This window comes from Panicum hallii, chromosome 4 (assembly GCF_002211085.1).
Source record: "Panicum hallii strain FIL2 chromosome 4, PHallii_v3.1, whole genome shotgun sequence".
Classification (NCBI taxonomy): domain Eukaryota; kingdom Viridiplantae; phylum Streptophyta; class Magnoliopsida; order Poales; family Poaceae; genus Panicum; species Panicum hallii.
The window spans coordinates 12,938,682-12,955,875 of NC_038045.1; the positions used below are offsets into that span (position 1 = coordinate 12,938,682).

The following is a 17,194-nucleotide window of genomic DNA, read 5'->3' on the forward strand; positions in this document are numbered from 1 at the left end:
CAACGTACTAGGAAAGCCTGATATTCACACAGACATACACATGCATACATACATAAATAAAATATATTGTTTTAATTATTCTTGATCATTATGCATGATGCCATGTTTAAGGTCTCGTGTTTGCATTTTAAACACCTAGAGTGTTACAACGACGTGCCCGTCAACAGTGCCCGTCGCCATTGAGTTATCTATGACGAGAACGGGAATCTGCCAACTTAGTCTCTCGTAGATGCTTATAGAGATAGGGTTGCATGCATGTATTTATAAGGGTGAGTATGTATGCATGTAGCGTTGCGCACATGTATTTATATAGGTGAGTGTGCGTCCATGTATGTGATGAGCCTCTCTATTTGTACTATATTTTTTAAAAAAATTAAAAGTTTGTGCTGGCAGTCAAATGATGTTTATATGGGTGGTTTTGAAAAGCACCAGCAACCATGTGCCACCACAAATAGCAATTTGTGATGGCGGGTGCCCAGCCGCTAATACAACTACCATTTGTAATGATGGTGGGGCTCATAAGCGAGCGTCAACACAAATCAATTTTTAATATTTTCATATGCTAAAACATTCAAGTGCATATATCCTATTTAGATAGTTTATCGATACCGAACACAAAGTAGACTTATATCCAAATATTCAAATGAATCCAAATCCAAATATTTTCAAGTGCAGATATCCTAATATTTAATGTTCATACACTAATTAATTATCACACTATGCTTTCTTAGATACTGGATATAGTTAAGGTTCATCAATGATAATTGTACTTGTTCTTTTATTCAAAGTACTTGTACTTGCTCATATACTTAATAAAAACATTAGATCTTTAATTAATCATGGTGTTATGATCACCCAAACCCACTAGAGACCTTGATGCACTTTTAATGTTGCTTGCTATTCCTACTAATCAACACCAATATATATTTTTAAGCTAGATTTTTCAGCTTTTCATCCTGAAAAAATAGGACAAAATCATCAATTTTTTAAGTGCAAAGTAATGCCCGTACTTGCATGATCTTTAGCAAGAGAAACATGCATTAACAATGGGTTGACTATTCTTTAAGCTTTTGAAACTATCTTATTTCTTTCACCATTTTGGTCCCTTAATTAGATTAGGAATACTATTCGCGTATCATCTGAAACAATATATACACAAGGAAAGAGAAGAGAGACAAGAGGACCGAAATGCCCAATTCCCAGTTAAGTGCCGAGCCATTTGGGAAATATGATTCACAAATAAGCCATTCATCCGAGCCCGCTACGAACAGCTGTTTTGAGTTTCTTAATTTATAAGAAAAAATTACCCAAGTGAGATTTGAAGCATTTGATTTGCTAGTTGTAATGAGCTGCTGAATTGTATAACAGTGCCGTATTAAGCACCAATGAGAAACAAATGATAAACCAAATAGAGAGTAGTGCACTGTTATACATACAATTCATTTGTTTGTACCGCACTAGCTATGATTAAAGATAAACACAACAAATGAGAATTTGAAAATATTCTGCTATGTCTGTTTCTTATTGCTGCTATATAAGTACTCCACTGCCTATGATACGGATATGAACAAATATAACACAAGGGGAAATTTAGAAGAGGTTCTAAACTGGGGCTGATCCAGGGGGGTGAGCCCCCCCTACCTCCATCTCCGCATCTTCGAGCAGAAGAATGGCAGCGACGGCCTCCTCCTCGACCTCTTCCTCGTGCTCCACCCCCGCGGGCGGACAATAATGCAGCGGAGTCGTGGGGGACAGCCCGGCGGAAGCGGACGGCGAGCCCTGCTGTTTACCGCCGGTCGACGACTCAACCCGCGGCTGCGGAGGTTCCTCTCCGGCGGAGGTGGACGATGGCGGCTGCGGCTTGTTGCGAGTAGTGCCGGCGAGGGAGTTGCGGTGGAGCGGGACGGATGGCTGTGCTCGCCGGTGCAGCTGACGATGAGGGTGGTGTGGTCGGCGCGGCACCGCTCCCCCTGCTTCCGCGCCTTGCAGTCCTTGTCGTTGCTGCACCGGTAGTAGCCGCGCGGGTACAGCGACCCCTTGATCGGCTTCTGCCCGTACTTGAGCCACGCCCAGGGGTCCGGTGACGGTGCGCCGGCGGGCACCCGCGTCACCTCCTTGCTCACCTGGTTCTTCTTCTTACGGATACATGCGCGATGAGCCCATAGGCCCCGGATTATTTCGCAAGAAAATAATAACTAATCAATAATCGCGCTTTTGGACGGCGGATACGTACTTCCTCTTCGATCGTGTGGGTCCGCCGCCGTCGCCGTTGCGGTAGGAAGCTCGTGGTTTGGCCGGCGGCTGCTGGGGCGGCGCTTCGTTTCTTGGCGACGCTAGCTGCGGCGTGTCAGGCTTTGGGGCGGCGAGGAAGGCCTGCAGGCAGGGGTCTTCCACGGCGGGGGCAGCCGGGAGCGGCTGCCACGCCACGGCGTCGATCTGCTCGTCCTTCTGCGGCTGTGGCAGGGGCGGCACAGCCACGAGAAGAAGGATTCGTCTGAGGCCGGCGGCGGGGTGACTCGGCCGCCGCCGCCACAGGCGAAACGCACCGCTGCGTGCTGGTCCCAGTTGTTGCTGCTGCTAGCCTGCTACCACAGCACCACCGCAGATCGCCCTCCATATCCCAAGAAGCTTCTTGAGTTCTTGGCGTACGGAGGAGGAGAGATCGAGCGGGCGTTGACTTTTACTGGGAGATAGAGAGGGAGAGTCGGAGAGCGAGCGCGCTGTGGTGGTACGTAGAATGGTGGGCATTCGGGTTGGTCAGGAAAATCGGGTCGGGTAATTTGGATATTGTCACTGCTATAAAAAACGATTTGTATAGTAATATCTTAAATTTTTTTTTAGAATGGGCTAAAATGTCACTCGTGCTTACAAATAGAGCACGACACTGTACCAACCGAGCCGCCCCTATCCATCTGTAGGGGCGGCTCACCCCTCAGCAACCCCTACAAATGGGCGCCATTTTTAGAGGCGGCTAGAGGGTGAGCCAACCCTAAAAATACCATTTGTAGGGGCGGCTCAGGTGAGCCGCCCCTACAAATAGCGTCTAGTTTTAGGGACGGCTGGGGGTAAGCCACCCCTACAAATGGATTTATAGGGGCGGCTCACCCCCCAACCCGTCCCTAAAAATATTTATAAAAAATTTGGGCACCTTCTTCCTCCTCCCGACCCCCTATCTGGAGTGGAGCTTCCCCAAGAGCAAAAAAAAGAAAGGGGGGCGGAGCTTTTCAACTTGATTTCCTTCGAGTTGGGAGCTCTAGAAGTAAGTTGACACTAATTCCTTGTCATTTTTAAGCTCTTTTGTTAGATTTATGGCTCAAATGGAGCTCTCTTTGCCTCTAACTAGCTCTAGATCTCCATGGTGTGGATTAGCCATTTGAGACATTATTTGCCTCAAACTTTTGAATGAAGTTGTGCTATGTTAGTAGGAGAACATGTAATCATTTTGACTCGATCTAAGTTTTTAGCATCATTCTTAAGTAAATAATGATCTAGATCTATGGAGGAGAGAGAAGAAGATTTGTTTTTTCCTATTTTTCAAAGATGCATGTTAGATTTTTTCCAACATTTAGTGGTAAAATAATACGTTGAGTTTTTTATTATTTTTATTTAGTACAAGTTAAATTGATTTTTCCCACACCTATGCATATATAGAAGTATATATTTATATCAATTTAGGGCTCCATTTCTTTTGAGAAAAGATTTGATTTTTTTCTATATTTACATGCATGCATGTTATATTTTTTCCTAATATTTAGTGGTACAATAATAGGTTAGAAATCGATTTTTTATTTAGTATTAGTTAAATTGACTTTTTCCAACACCTATACATATATAGAAGTATATATTTATGTGAATTTAGGACTCTATTTCTTGCGAGAAAATAATTTGATTTAAATTTTTTCTATCTTTTCAGATATGGATAGCATATGAATGTACAATGCAAAAAAGATGGACGCCTATTTCCGTGGAGAGCTTAACAAATTCATTCAAGTTGCGAAGAACCACACAAGAAATGAGAAGACACGATTGATGCATTGCCCAATGCCTGCAAGAATTTGAGAGTATTCAGTGATCCAACTACAATCAGATCGCATGTGATGGTGAGTGGTTTTGTTAAGAACTATAAGATCTGGAAGTATCATGGCGAGACGGATGCTCCCCTCCGACGAATAATCCATTGGATGAATTCATACAAGATGAGGAGTTTGATAGAATGTTTTATTCTTATTTTGATGGTGGTGGAGATGATGATGTTGCTGATGATGATGATGGGGTTGCTGATGATGATGGGGTTGGTGGATTCCAAGATGATGATGTCGACGGTCCCATGGATGGTGATAGTAGTAGCGATGAACTTGATGGTGATTTTCTCAGCCAGTTGTTGCGGCACACCGAAGCGGAGGTATTGGTTGCTTATGCTAGGGGGTTAGCAAACTTCGAGACGGTGAGAAAATCAGCAGAGAAAAATATATATGAGCGATCGAAGGGATGCCCGAAACACTAGACTGTGCTTCATTTCATACTTGAGCTCTTGACTTTGAAGGCTAAGTATGGTTGGTCAGATGGTAGTTTCAATGATCTGCTGCGTATCTTGGCTTGGTTACTTCCAAAGCCAAATAAAGTGCCAGCCAACACATACCGAGCAAAGAAGCTTGTGAGCCCGTTCACAATAGGTATGGAAAGAATTCATGCATGTGCAAATCATTGTATTTTGTATCATGGGGATACTTTCAAAAACTTGAAGAAATACCTTGTATTTTCTGGAAGTCGGTACAAAAACAATGTTGGTTACTATGGTGACGACAATCAGGGTCCAACTAATGTAAATAAAAGGAATGTGGCGAAGAATATTGTTGCCTCTGTTGAGCCAGATGACGCTACTTTAGGCATTCCTGAGAAGCAGAGCAGAATTCCGGCCATGGTTATGTGGTACCTTCCAATTTCCAATCGCCTGAGGCGTTTCTTCTCAAACCTAAAGGATGCTGAACTGAAGCGATGGTGGGATTCAGATAAGCGTAAGAAGGGTGACGGAAAACTCCGACATCCAGCTGATGCTCAGCAGTGGAAGGAATTCGATGAGAAGTACTATTTGGAATTTGGGAATGACCTGAAAAATGTTCGGTTCCCGTTGAGTATGGATGGAATGAATCTGTTTGGTGAAAGAAGTAGCACCCACAACACATGGCCAGTGATACTGACGATGTACAACCTGCCTACATGGTTGTGCTAGAAGAGGAAGTATCTTTTGCTATCCGTCCTTATACAGGGCCCCAGGCATCCTGGCATCGATATAAATATTTTCTTGAGCCTCTGATGCAAGAGATGGAAACTTTATCGAAAGAGGGTACCAATATCTTTGATAGTTTTGCACGGCAACCCTTTAATCTTAGAGCCATTATATTCGTCACCATCCATGATTACCAGGCATTGTTTGTCCTGTCAGGACAGATCAAAGGTAGGACGGGATGCACGGTATGTATGGATGACACCGTATCATCTTTCCTTGAAGGTTCTCGAAAGGTAGTTTACCTTGGGTACCGATGCTTCTTGGTGGAAGGACATAGGTACCAAAGTAAGAAGTTCTATAATCTTTTTGATGGCAGGTCTGAATTACATTCTGCTCCAGTACAACGAGATGGGAACTATGTTTTCAATATGGTTCTTGTGGCAGAACCAACCTGAATTACACCGGCTCAAGTACGCAAGTCCTCTCGCAAGGGCTCCAACGTACTTCAAACGATGTAAGCCCTTGGCCTGTCAGGTAACGTCCCGATAAACCACCGAATGCAGGATAAAACAAGGTACCTCGCACGAAGGCAAGTCCAGAGATACAATCACCATCGTATTTTACATCACAGGCATTTATATTACAAGAGTTTTTAGGATAGCATAAGTACTAGACTGATAGAAGTTATTACAAACCAGTTTAAAAATTCAAGTTCACAGCAGCGGAATTCAAAGTACGATAACTATACACGTCGCTAGTATGGACATCATGCTAAGCCACGGCATGACATCACTCGTTAGGGTCGGTGTTGGCCGGGGACGGGTCCCACTCCACGGACCAACCATCAGGCAAAACATAGGGCCAAGGCATGGGGAGAGTAGGGTCTTCTGAGATATTACCTGAAATAAAATCATATTGCAAGGCTGAGCACTCTAATACTCAGTAAGGCTTACCCGGAATTAGGGTATACTTAGCCCATAACTAGACCATGAAGGCTTTAATGAGATTTTTGGGTCTTATCTCAGCTGAAAAGCAACAAAGAATAGATCCTTATTTTCATATTTTAGCTTTCAATTTCTAGTTCCTTTAACCATTCTAGATAAGCACCTATAACTATTAAAACAAGGTAGAGCCTCTTTAAAGCATACCTCAGTATTACTCATCATAAGGTTTCTTTTGTTACTCTATGTGGCAAAAGAATTAAGCAGTCTCAATCTTCGCGAGAAACGGACGATTTTGAATCGAATTTCAACCCTTGCAAAGTAAACCTAACTCACATGCTTGGAACACCAACAGGTCGTTCCGAAGCAACCGTTTGCCTTTCATTCCGGGTCGTGGAACAATGCCACCACAAGCGACTGCAGGACCATACGCACATCCAATATGCAGGACGTATGTCTGTAGCGCGACTACATGACCATACTCCTGGTTGCTCTGCAACACGTATTCCCACACGTCGGTGCGTGTAAATATAAATTAAAAGTCAAGTGGTGGGGGATGAGTTCACTTGCCGGGCCGATTGGTTACTAGGCTGACCGCTTACCATATTTCACGGCATGTGGCTAGTACTTTCAAACGCTTAACTACCACTACCACACACTGAGACCTTAATCAAATTCATCAACACAGATGGGGTATCCTTCTTTTCGATGATACTGTACATAACCCATCCGTCATCCTTATAGTGATTGCAGGATCGTAAACAACCAATTCCTATATCGCGCGAGTGAAAGGAAATCACTCGACTTCTACCGATCCTATTAGCATAGCACTAGTCGGACTCAGGTTCTAATATTCAGTACATCGGTTTCTAGGAATATGCATCTAGGGTTTTCGAACAACTCCTAAGAACTTAATGCACAAATATATATATATATATATATATATATATATATATATATATATATATATATATATATAAAGGTAGATTGCAGTGTAATTAAAGTAGTGAGTTTTATGTCCGGGGCTTGCCTTCACTGGCGGGGCTGGGGTCAGAGACATTAACAAATTCTTCTGAACTCGGGTTCGGGGCTTCAGTTAATTCTCCGACGATGTTCCCGGAGTCTTCAGAGGTCTCCACTTCGGGTTCCGGGAGAATCTGATAGTCTCCGTCGGCAAGAAGCGTCGAGTCTACATGTGATGAAAATGATGCAGTTTAGGAAATGCATAGATTGTTATTCTACTTCACGATAAAGTTGCAATCCAATGAACCTAACATTACAAACTAACAAAAAACACAGTTACCCTTTACTGGGCAATCATTTATCGGGTATTAACCTATTTACTTAGTTACATTAAGCAACATGGGTGGTAACCCTAAACATTTTAATTAACTACATGAAGTAGCATGTTTGATTATCTTAGATAATTAAATTACATTTAACACTTTTATTTAATTGACTAGCTAATTACCTTTAATAATCCTGGGTTATTATTTAATATGGATCTACTTATTAAGTTTTATTTATTTTTAGTTGTTCTATACTTGATCATGCTACATTACTCAAGAGCAATATCTCAAAATATATTTATAATTTGTCATGATCTAGAGCTATGGTTCATGAATTTTTCTTTGAATCTAAACTTAAATTCATGGCTGAGGCTACATTAGGTTGCTGATCCTCAAACTTTTATCTTGGATTAAGCATGCTGAAGTAAAGCTAAGGTAAAATTTTCAGGTTTAAACATGAAGGAATGCATCTAGAATTAAATTATGAAATTTCTATCAACATACAACAAAGGTACTCGAATTTCTAAGCAAATGAGCAGTAAAGAACTCGAAATTTTTACACAGAGCTATACACTGCACATACAACCTAGTTTCCAAAATTCAGCTACAACACATGCATATAACATGAGATACAAATAAAACACTCATTTCCTAGTATTTCATTTAGATCAAAAACTACACACATACAGTTCAAACTTGCTATATAAAAGTAGTTGAGTTTAACTTAAGGATTCAAAGAAAACTGGTTTGGCACTTTTTTGAATTTTCTAATATTTTCTACTCATTTTTGAAATTCACAGCTTTTGAATGGGGGGGGGGTTCTGGAATTTTACAGGGACACCCTTAGAACTTTTGAAATCATCATAGAAATACCCTTGGCTCGTCGGGGAAGAAGAGCAGGGCTGTCGCCGGCCAAATTCCGGCGAGGGGGTGGTAGGGGGGTGGAGAAGGACTGGTCTACGAGCACCAGGAGCTCACGGCGCATCCATGGGTGGGCTTGAGAGGAAGAGGGGATGGCTGGAGGTGAGGTTCCCACGGCGGCCGAGGCGGCGACGGAGGGGAGCTCGTCGGCGAGGAGGTTCCCGGTGAGGAAGTTGGCCAAGCTTGGGCCTAATAGCTGCAGCAGGATAAGGGGAAGCTACTGGGGTGGTCGAATTAGACGGAGGAGGGGCGGAGGTAAGGGCTCGACGGCGACAGGAGCTTACTGGCGAGGAGGGGATCGACGGCGAGGTAGCTCCGGTGGAGGTCCGGCCACGGGGAGTGGCTTGGGAGCGTCAGTGAGATGAGGGGAAGCTTCCTAGGGGGTCGTAGTGGTGTGGGGTGTACGGGGATGGGCTGCCCACGACGAGCAGGAGGTCGCCGGAGTTGAAGAAGGTGGCGGCGGTGGTGTTTGGTACTCTGTGTGGGCGCGGTAGCAGAAAGCGAGAGGAATGGGAAGGGCTTGAACCAGAGGAGCTCGCAGTAACTATAAGTGGGCGAGGGAAAGGAGGAGACGCCGGCATTTGCCACGGCGACGGCGAGCTGTCGCTCGGCGGGAGCTCGGGCAGGAGAGAAGAGAGGCGTGGCAAGCGCGCGGGAGGCCAGAAGAGGGGAGCTAGAGCGGCGCTCGGGCTGGGGATCGACGCGTGGAGGTGGAGCATGGCAGGAGGTGGCGAGGAACGGCCGGGAACGGGGGGCAGTGGTGCTGCAGAGGAGCAGAGGCAGAGCAGAGCATGTGCCAGAGGAGGAAGACGAGGGGAGGAGGTCCGAGGGACCTTGTTGGAAATTGCAAAACCTCAGGGACTTCACAGTAAATAGAATTTTCCACTAATCCAAAGCTCTAATGAGGAGATGGTCAAAATAGAAGTTGTAGAACTTTTCAAATCCTACAACTTTGCTTAAGGCTCAAGTTTAGAAACCTAAAGTATACTGCTTTATTTTACACTTTTGCACTCAACTCAAACTTAATAAAGTTTTTGTCCTTAGTAGTGTAAATTTTATGTAATCTTGGGCTTATCTGCAAGCATTTATGGCTGGTCATGATTACTTTCATTTTTACATTTTAGCCCTTAGCAACTTTGAAAGTTACTTTTACCATTCCACTACTTACATAAAAGGGACTTGTATTTTTGTGAAATTACATAAATACCCTTATTTTCATAACTTCACTCAAATGTCACACAATTCAAACCATACACCACATTTTTCCTATTGACTTGCTATACTTAACACCTAGGGTGTCACAGTTTGGACCATCCAGGTCATTTATGGGAAGAAAAAGGAAGATGAGAAGAAGACAAAGAGAGATAAGGCACCCATCGATGGCGTATCATTCAAGAAGCAGTCTATCTTCTACAAGTACTTGCCGTATTGGGTGAATCTTGAGGTCCGCCATGCAATCGATGGTATGTACCTAAAGAAGAATGTGTTTGGTAACACAATTGGGCTCCTCCTGGAGACATTAGCCAAAACAAATGATAACTTGAAGTCGCATCAGGACTTGGTAGCCATGAAGATAAGACAAAATCTTCACCCTGTGGATAAAGGGAATGGCCGATATGAACTTCCCCCAGCTAGCTACAACTTGACACGTGATAAGAAGAAGGCAATGTGCGAGAGCTTAAGAGGGATCAGAGTCCCGAGTCGTTTCACGTCCAACATAAGGAAACTAGTCTCGATGAAAGATCTGTCACAATGCGGCTATAACTGTCATGATTCTCATGTGTTGCTGACGGTGTTCCTCCCGATTGCAATCAGAGCGATCAAGCCAGTATATGTAAAGATGGTAATCACTCGGTTGTGTTACTTCTTCAATAGGATTTCACAAAAGGTGATCGACGAAGATGAGTTGCAGGATCTCCAAGAATTCATTGGGGAGACTATAGTGCAGCTTGAGATGTGCTTCCCTCTAGGGTTTTTGATATAATTGAACACCTAATGATTCACATGGTTGATCAGATACGGGCACTTGGTCCACTTTACCTACACAAAATGTGGATGTATGAGCATTTTATGTCCATCCTCAATCGGTACATACTAAATCATGCTCATCCTGAGGGGTCCATGATAGAGGGATACAGTACTGAGGAAGTCATCAAGTCTTGCCTAGGTTACCTAAAGGATAACGTGTCCCTTGGTTTGCCTATTCCATGATTTTTGGCGAGGTTGGAAGGTGTGGGCACAGCTGGGAGGAAAATCTTCATCGACAAAGATTTCAAAGGTGTGCAACAAGCCCATCATAGTATCTTGTAGCACCTCACGATAATGACTCCTTTTAGTCAATGAACACTTGAGCATGATTCATGCAGAAAGTAATGGCTGCTCGGATGATTGGATCATGAGAGAGCACAAATGTCGGCTGACTGCATGGTTGAAGGACCTGGATCTACCACATGGGGAGACCGTGGAGGAGCAAACGATCAAAAGATTGCTAGCTGGTCCATCTAGCCAGGTCACATCATGGCAAGGGTATAATATTAATGGATATCTATTCTATACTGCTGCCATGGACAAGAAGGCCGTGTCTTAGAACAGTGGTGTTCATATTGAGGCCTTAGACAAGAGAACAGGGCAAGGTAAACATATTTCGGTGTCATAGATGATATATGGGAAGTGCAGTATGGTTCCAATATACAAATCCTGGTCTTTCGGTGTCGTTGGGTCAAACACCCAAAAGGTGTTGAGGTGGATGGCTATGGGCTCACGATTGTCGACCTCAACAATGTTGGTTAAAAAGATGACCCATGGGTACTTGCCTCACAGGTCGCACAAGTACTCTATGTAGCTGATCCTGCAAAGAAGACAAAACATGTCGTCGTTGTACCTGGAAAACAAGATAGCATAGGAGTTGATGATATCAACAATGTGGAAGAATATAATCAGTATGATGAGATGAACCTCTTCACAGACGTACCACAAAAGATGAGGATTATAGAAGCATGTATAAGAAAAGACGACAAGCCATGGGCACGCAAAGATGGCGAATCGAGAATTATTACCGCTTGAACATTGGTGTTTCAACACTTTTATGTATTACATAGACTGCAATTGGATTTTGATATTTTTCTTATGTTCTACATATCAAAATATGCTTATGGTAAAATTTTAAAAAGTGTTTAGCTATTTTTTTGAAATAAATGGATTTTCGGTATAAATTGGAAAACTATTTTTAGGGGCCGGTGGGGGCAAAACATATGAAAAAAACTCAAATTTGCACTAGAAACATATTGTGTAGTATAGAACAAGTAAAAAATACGACAAACATGTTTTAGTACATGTAATGATTGAGAGTGTTCAAAACACAAAGAGAGTCTTGAGTGCTATGAGATAGTACGTTGTGGAGGTGCATATTGTGGTCTCGACACTTTGAACCATTATATACAATAAAATAGTTATTTGATATTTTTATTAAGTCTACATGTCACATAATGCTTATGGTAAAAATTTTAAGTTTTTTATGTGTTTTGCTATGATTTGTGTATTAAATGAATTTTCAGTGAAAATTGGAAAAAAATTTGTAGGGGCGGGTGGGGGCGTCACCCGCCCCTACAAATCCTCCCCGCGCCTCCTCTGCCGCGCCGCCGTGTCGTCTCCCTCGGAGACTCCTCGTTCCCGCGCCCTCCCGCCCGCCGCAGGTACGCCCCCGCTCCATAGCCAACCACTCCCTCCGCACGGCGCCTTCCCTCCCCGCGCCTCCTCCGCCGCGCCGCCGCCTCGTCTCCCTCGGAGAATCTTCGTTCCCGCAGCGTGCTAGCATCAAACCGTGGGCGCCCAGGCTGCCACCACCGCAACGCGGACCGTGCGCTGCCGCCACCACAACGCTGACCGTGCACTGCCGCCGTCATGCAGGAGCCCTAGGTCGAGGCATGGCCGCCATCACTCAAGCACGGCGACTCATCCTTCCATGATTCCAGGATCACAAGTGAGTTCTTTCGGCATCTACTCTTTCCGTTTTGCCTATTCGCGTAGAAATATGTCAATCTTAGATTGGTAAACCAAGAACTGCCCCTTCAAATTTTCCAATCTAAAGCTGCTATGTGGCCTTTCATAGTCGAAGTCAGCCGGCACACCTGCCTGGAGCCCTAGATCACTACTGATATAGCTAGGGAACACAGACTTGTTAGCACGTGGATGCATAATTCGTGGATGCTCAATCAATTATATTAGTTTAGTGATCTCGTTTTTATGGATATATAATTTATGGATGCATTACACATAAAAGTTCCTGTTCTAAATGAATATAGTTAAGCTTGGGTGTCAAGTTCTTTCGGTAATTGAGGATGATGGGTCTTACAGTTTAACAAATACCACATGATCTGATTACATAAGGTTAATTATGTTTGATCAAATTTGAGATGTGTGCCCTGTACTACGAGGCATTGTGATCAGATTGGATTAGCGCGCATTCTTTCTCTGAATGGCTGCAACATTTTCAGTCATATTCCTATGTAAGCACATTCTTTTTTTTGGACTCTCTAAATTACATGGCCGATCTACTGCTGTCATTAGCCATACATAGTATTTAATTTTAACTGACACAGATCTTTGAGTATTCATGTGCTAATCCAGTGTTTGGTTTTTTATGTACTGTTAAGTGTTAACCAAATAATATATGATATCTTTTGGCTCGGTAACGAACAGCTTATTCCATATCCAGGGTGCTAATATATATATATATATATATATATATATATATATATATATGTGTGTGTGTGTGTGTGTGTGTGTATCCATAATCTTATATATATATATATATATATGTATATATATATATATATATATATATATGGTTCCAGAATCTTACCTCTGTGTTCGGTTATATCAAGGAGTAGTTTTCCCTTGTAAAGAAGAAATTTTGTAGATCAAGGGTTCAAAATTTATATATGGTATCAAGGGGTAGTTTTATAGGTCAATGAGTAATTGTTTTGTAGATCAATGAGAAAATTTGTTGGAATAAGGAATAAAAATTAATATTAATACAATATAAATGCAAAATCATCTAGAAAGTATTTTAAATTGTAGAGTGATTTTCCATATTGGAAGAGTTAAAATAGATCTAGTTTTCTATGTAGATGAGTAATTTGTTGTATTTGAGTAATTTGTTGCATAAATTTAGTTAGAGTTAAAAGATGGCATGTAATTTTTGCTTTCTAACTCATGTTTTCTTTGTTTAGTTTGCAGAGTGATCTTGCTGAGTTTCTATATCCACAGTACAAGAACACCGTTACTCAAATTCAGTAGTCACGTCTGCTCACTGAGAATTGGCAAATGTACAGTTAAACCAACTATCCAAATTATGAGCTTCTACATCATTTGCTTCATGTGAAATACATTGAATTATTGAGAATGTGAATTAGCAAAAAATATGAATGTGAAAGTCAAATTTGACTGAGAATGTGAATTCATCTGATTAGTGAGTGATTTTATGATTTCATGTCAAATTCGATTATAGGAAGGACTCTTCTTTGTCATCATTCTTTCTCTCTCTCTCTCTCTTTCCTAAGAGACAAATACATAGAGTGAGTGAGAGATAAATACATAGAGTGGGAGACAAATATATAAAGAGAGTGAGAGACAAATACATAGACAGAGTGATAATGTTGACATCGCAGTGTCCTTTTTATAAGAAAGTATGAGGCTGGTCTATTAACTTTCATATTCAGGTGAACACATGAAATCATAAAATCATTAAATTTTTGTACCTCAATTATTTAGTTGCTTGGGAGCTAGAGAAATTTATTGTTAGATCCTTGACTGCCGTAGCAGAAAGATTAAATGGATTTACTGTTTACTTATATCGTCGTAGCAGTACGAGTAAAAGCATCCAGGTAGTACCACACTGCTTGATAGTTATACATGCATGCTACTAAGGACTAGGGCGCTTGATGCAGTACTGTTTATGTTATGAGTTCTTTGATGGAAGGTTCTGGTGGTATATGTTATGAGTTTACCTATTTAAATTGGTGATAATTAGTGCTGAGAAAATTGTGGAGACATATAGAGAAAGTGATAATGTTGACATTCCGGAGCAAGTGTTGACCTCTAATCAGTGCTGAGCAAATGTTGACCTCTAATGATGTATATATTTGCAGCATTTCTATTCAAAGTAATTGTAATTTAAATGTGAAATGTTCATGATATTAAATGTGAAATGTTCAGGAATTTCTTATTTGTAAGAAATTTCTCTCTCTCATTTTGTTGTGAATTGAAATATTTATTAAAATATATCTTCGATGGCTATGTAGCGCAAAACTCGTAGATGGATCCTCCGTCATCATCTTTCCCATGAAGGGATGATGCCACACCGCAAGATGAGCTTGAACAAATTGCATCCCAGATGGAGTGGGACAACGAGCACGACGTCGGTGACCAATCTGGAGACAAGGAGTGCGACGATGTCGGTGTCGAATCTGGGGACGAGCAGGGCCCTAGGATTGGACAAGGCGCTTGGGTAGGAAACAACTGGCATGATTTGATTGATCCACTCCCTGTTCCGGCAAGAGAAAGACGGTCAGGGGAGGTGTTCGATCCGGATTACGAACCGGAAGCACGTCAGGTAATGAATACACGATTAATTACAACGAAGCAGACTATACGAGTAATGACCTGTATGACGTGTATTATCTGTGTAGGCGGCTCCGATAGGAAGGAGTAAGCGCCGACGCGGACCCCCTAGCCCCACAAAGGAAGGCAATGAAAGCTTGGGTCCCTATCCTGCAAGTACAACCTCTGACAGCCAAAACAAAAGGAAACAGGCAGCGAGGAGGAAACTAATACCTTGAAGGGGTGGACTGTCAATGCAATTAGCACGGTAGGAGAGCCCATAGATCCTCCGCAAGTTGTAGCAAAGTTTCGGAATGCTATCAGTGCTATAATCAGAACAAAGATGGTTTTGGATCCAACGATCCCCCAATTGGCCCCTAGTTTCTGAGGGGAGGAAAGAAGCGATGTGGTAATTGTTGAGCAAAACTTTTATTCTGCCCAGAGGAAGTAGAGAATAAGTAAAGCATTATGCTCTGAAGATGTTGGGTGAAACTTTCCGCTGGTGGAAGAGCGAACTGAATACCCGGTATGTCCAGAAGGGTCGAACGCCATTTGCAGATTACGGAGACATTACACCAGCACAATGGGAAGAGTTTGTTCGACAGAAGACCACTGAAGAAGCTCTAGCTCTAAGCTAGAAGCAAAGTGAACTAGCAAAGAGCAACATACATAGAGTCTACCTTGGACCAGGTGGGTACCAAAGGAAGGTCGAGAAGTGGCGGCGTGAAAGGGATGCGGCAATAGCTACGGGGCAGCCCGGCCCTTATGAAGGCTTGGACGAACATGGATGGCGGTGGCTTGAAGCAAAGAAGCCAAAGATAGTTGAGGGGAAACCAAAATTTGATCGACCCGAGACCGAAGCGGTGGTAGAAAAAAATGTTACAACTTGTCGAGCTTCAGAAAAAAGGTCATTTCAAACCCCATAGGGAGAAGGATTTGCTCAGTACAGCCATTGGGGCCAAAGAGCATGCAGGCCGTGTCAGAGGCCTGTCCTCTAAGTTGAGCATCAAGGATGGGTTCGAGAAGGACCGGGCTAGGTACAGGAGCCATGACCACTATCAAGAAGAAATCATGGCAGCAGCAGAGAATACAATGCAAGCAAAGTTCAATGATTTGTTCATGGCAACACTTGCGGAGCAGCAGCAGTCGGGCCTACTTATGTTCAACCCATCGCAAGAGGTGGGGCATCAACAGATGGTGGGCATGCAACCTCTGGTACTTGGCCAAGCGAGTCCGGCATGTGCACAGAGCAGTGCTGCCTCGACCACAGCTCAACAATACCCGGTGGATACCATAACGAGTATTACTCCCTGCTTGTTTCTCTATCCGGTTGGCAGAGCTGGAAAGACAAAGGAAGTTGCCAAGGCACAGGTGCATCCAGCTAGGGGTTTATTTGAGGGAAAACCGATCCCAGCCCTATATGCATGTGTACAAGTGGAGCAACTCTTGAAATCAAGCTATGAGGATAAGGAGATAGACATCCCCACTACAGATGGAAAGAGTTGCCTTGGAGAATGTGTCAGCAGCACCATTCTATGGCATAAACGAGATATGTTACTAGTTGTTCACGTACCATTGGCCGCTCTAGACCATATCTCGCCAGCACCACAACAACAAGAGCAGGGGGAAGCACCAGAGCATTCACTACCGGCCCTGCCTTCACCACAACCACGAGTTGCATCACTAGTGGCTCTAGTATCACAAGAGCCATCACCTCAGGCTCCGCCATCACCAGCGGCTCCAGTATCACGAGAGCCATCACCAACAGCCTCGCGATCACCACCAGCTCGAACATCACCACTGTTAGACATTGACTTGTACATGTGTGGGCCTTGTGCCAGGCTTGTATGGTTAGAGAGATATGAGGAGATCTTGATTGGTGCTGTTTCTATAAACCCAAGATCTCCTCATCCCTATATGTATGTAACCCAGGGTCTCAATTAATCTAATCCACTATTTTCCACGCATCCTCATTCTCTTTCATGGTATCACGAGTCTAGGTTTTTCTCTTCCCTTCCACTGCCAGCGCTGCACCCTCTGCGCGCGCCTCCTCCCTTGGCGCTGCGTCCCGCGCGCCTCACCACCCTCCCAGCGCCGCATCTCGCGCGCCATCGCGCTGTCGGCTGGTGCTGCACCCTGCGCGCCTGCCTGGCCCTGCGCCATGCCTTCTTCCGGCGTTGAAGACACCATCCTGGCCGCCGCCTCATCTCCTCTCG

General features: G+C 43.4%; 1 pseudogene; it reads right to left on the minus strand.

The window, feature by feature from the left end:
• Positions 1 to 1,386: 1,386 nt before the first annotated feature.
• On the minus strand, positions 1,387 to 16,773 carry LOC112890359 (annotated as a pseudogene).
• Between the last annotated feature and the right edge of the window lie 421 nt (positions 16,774 to 17,194).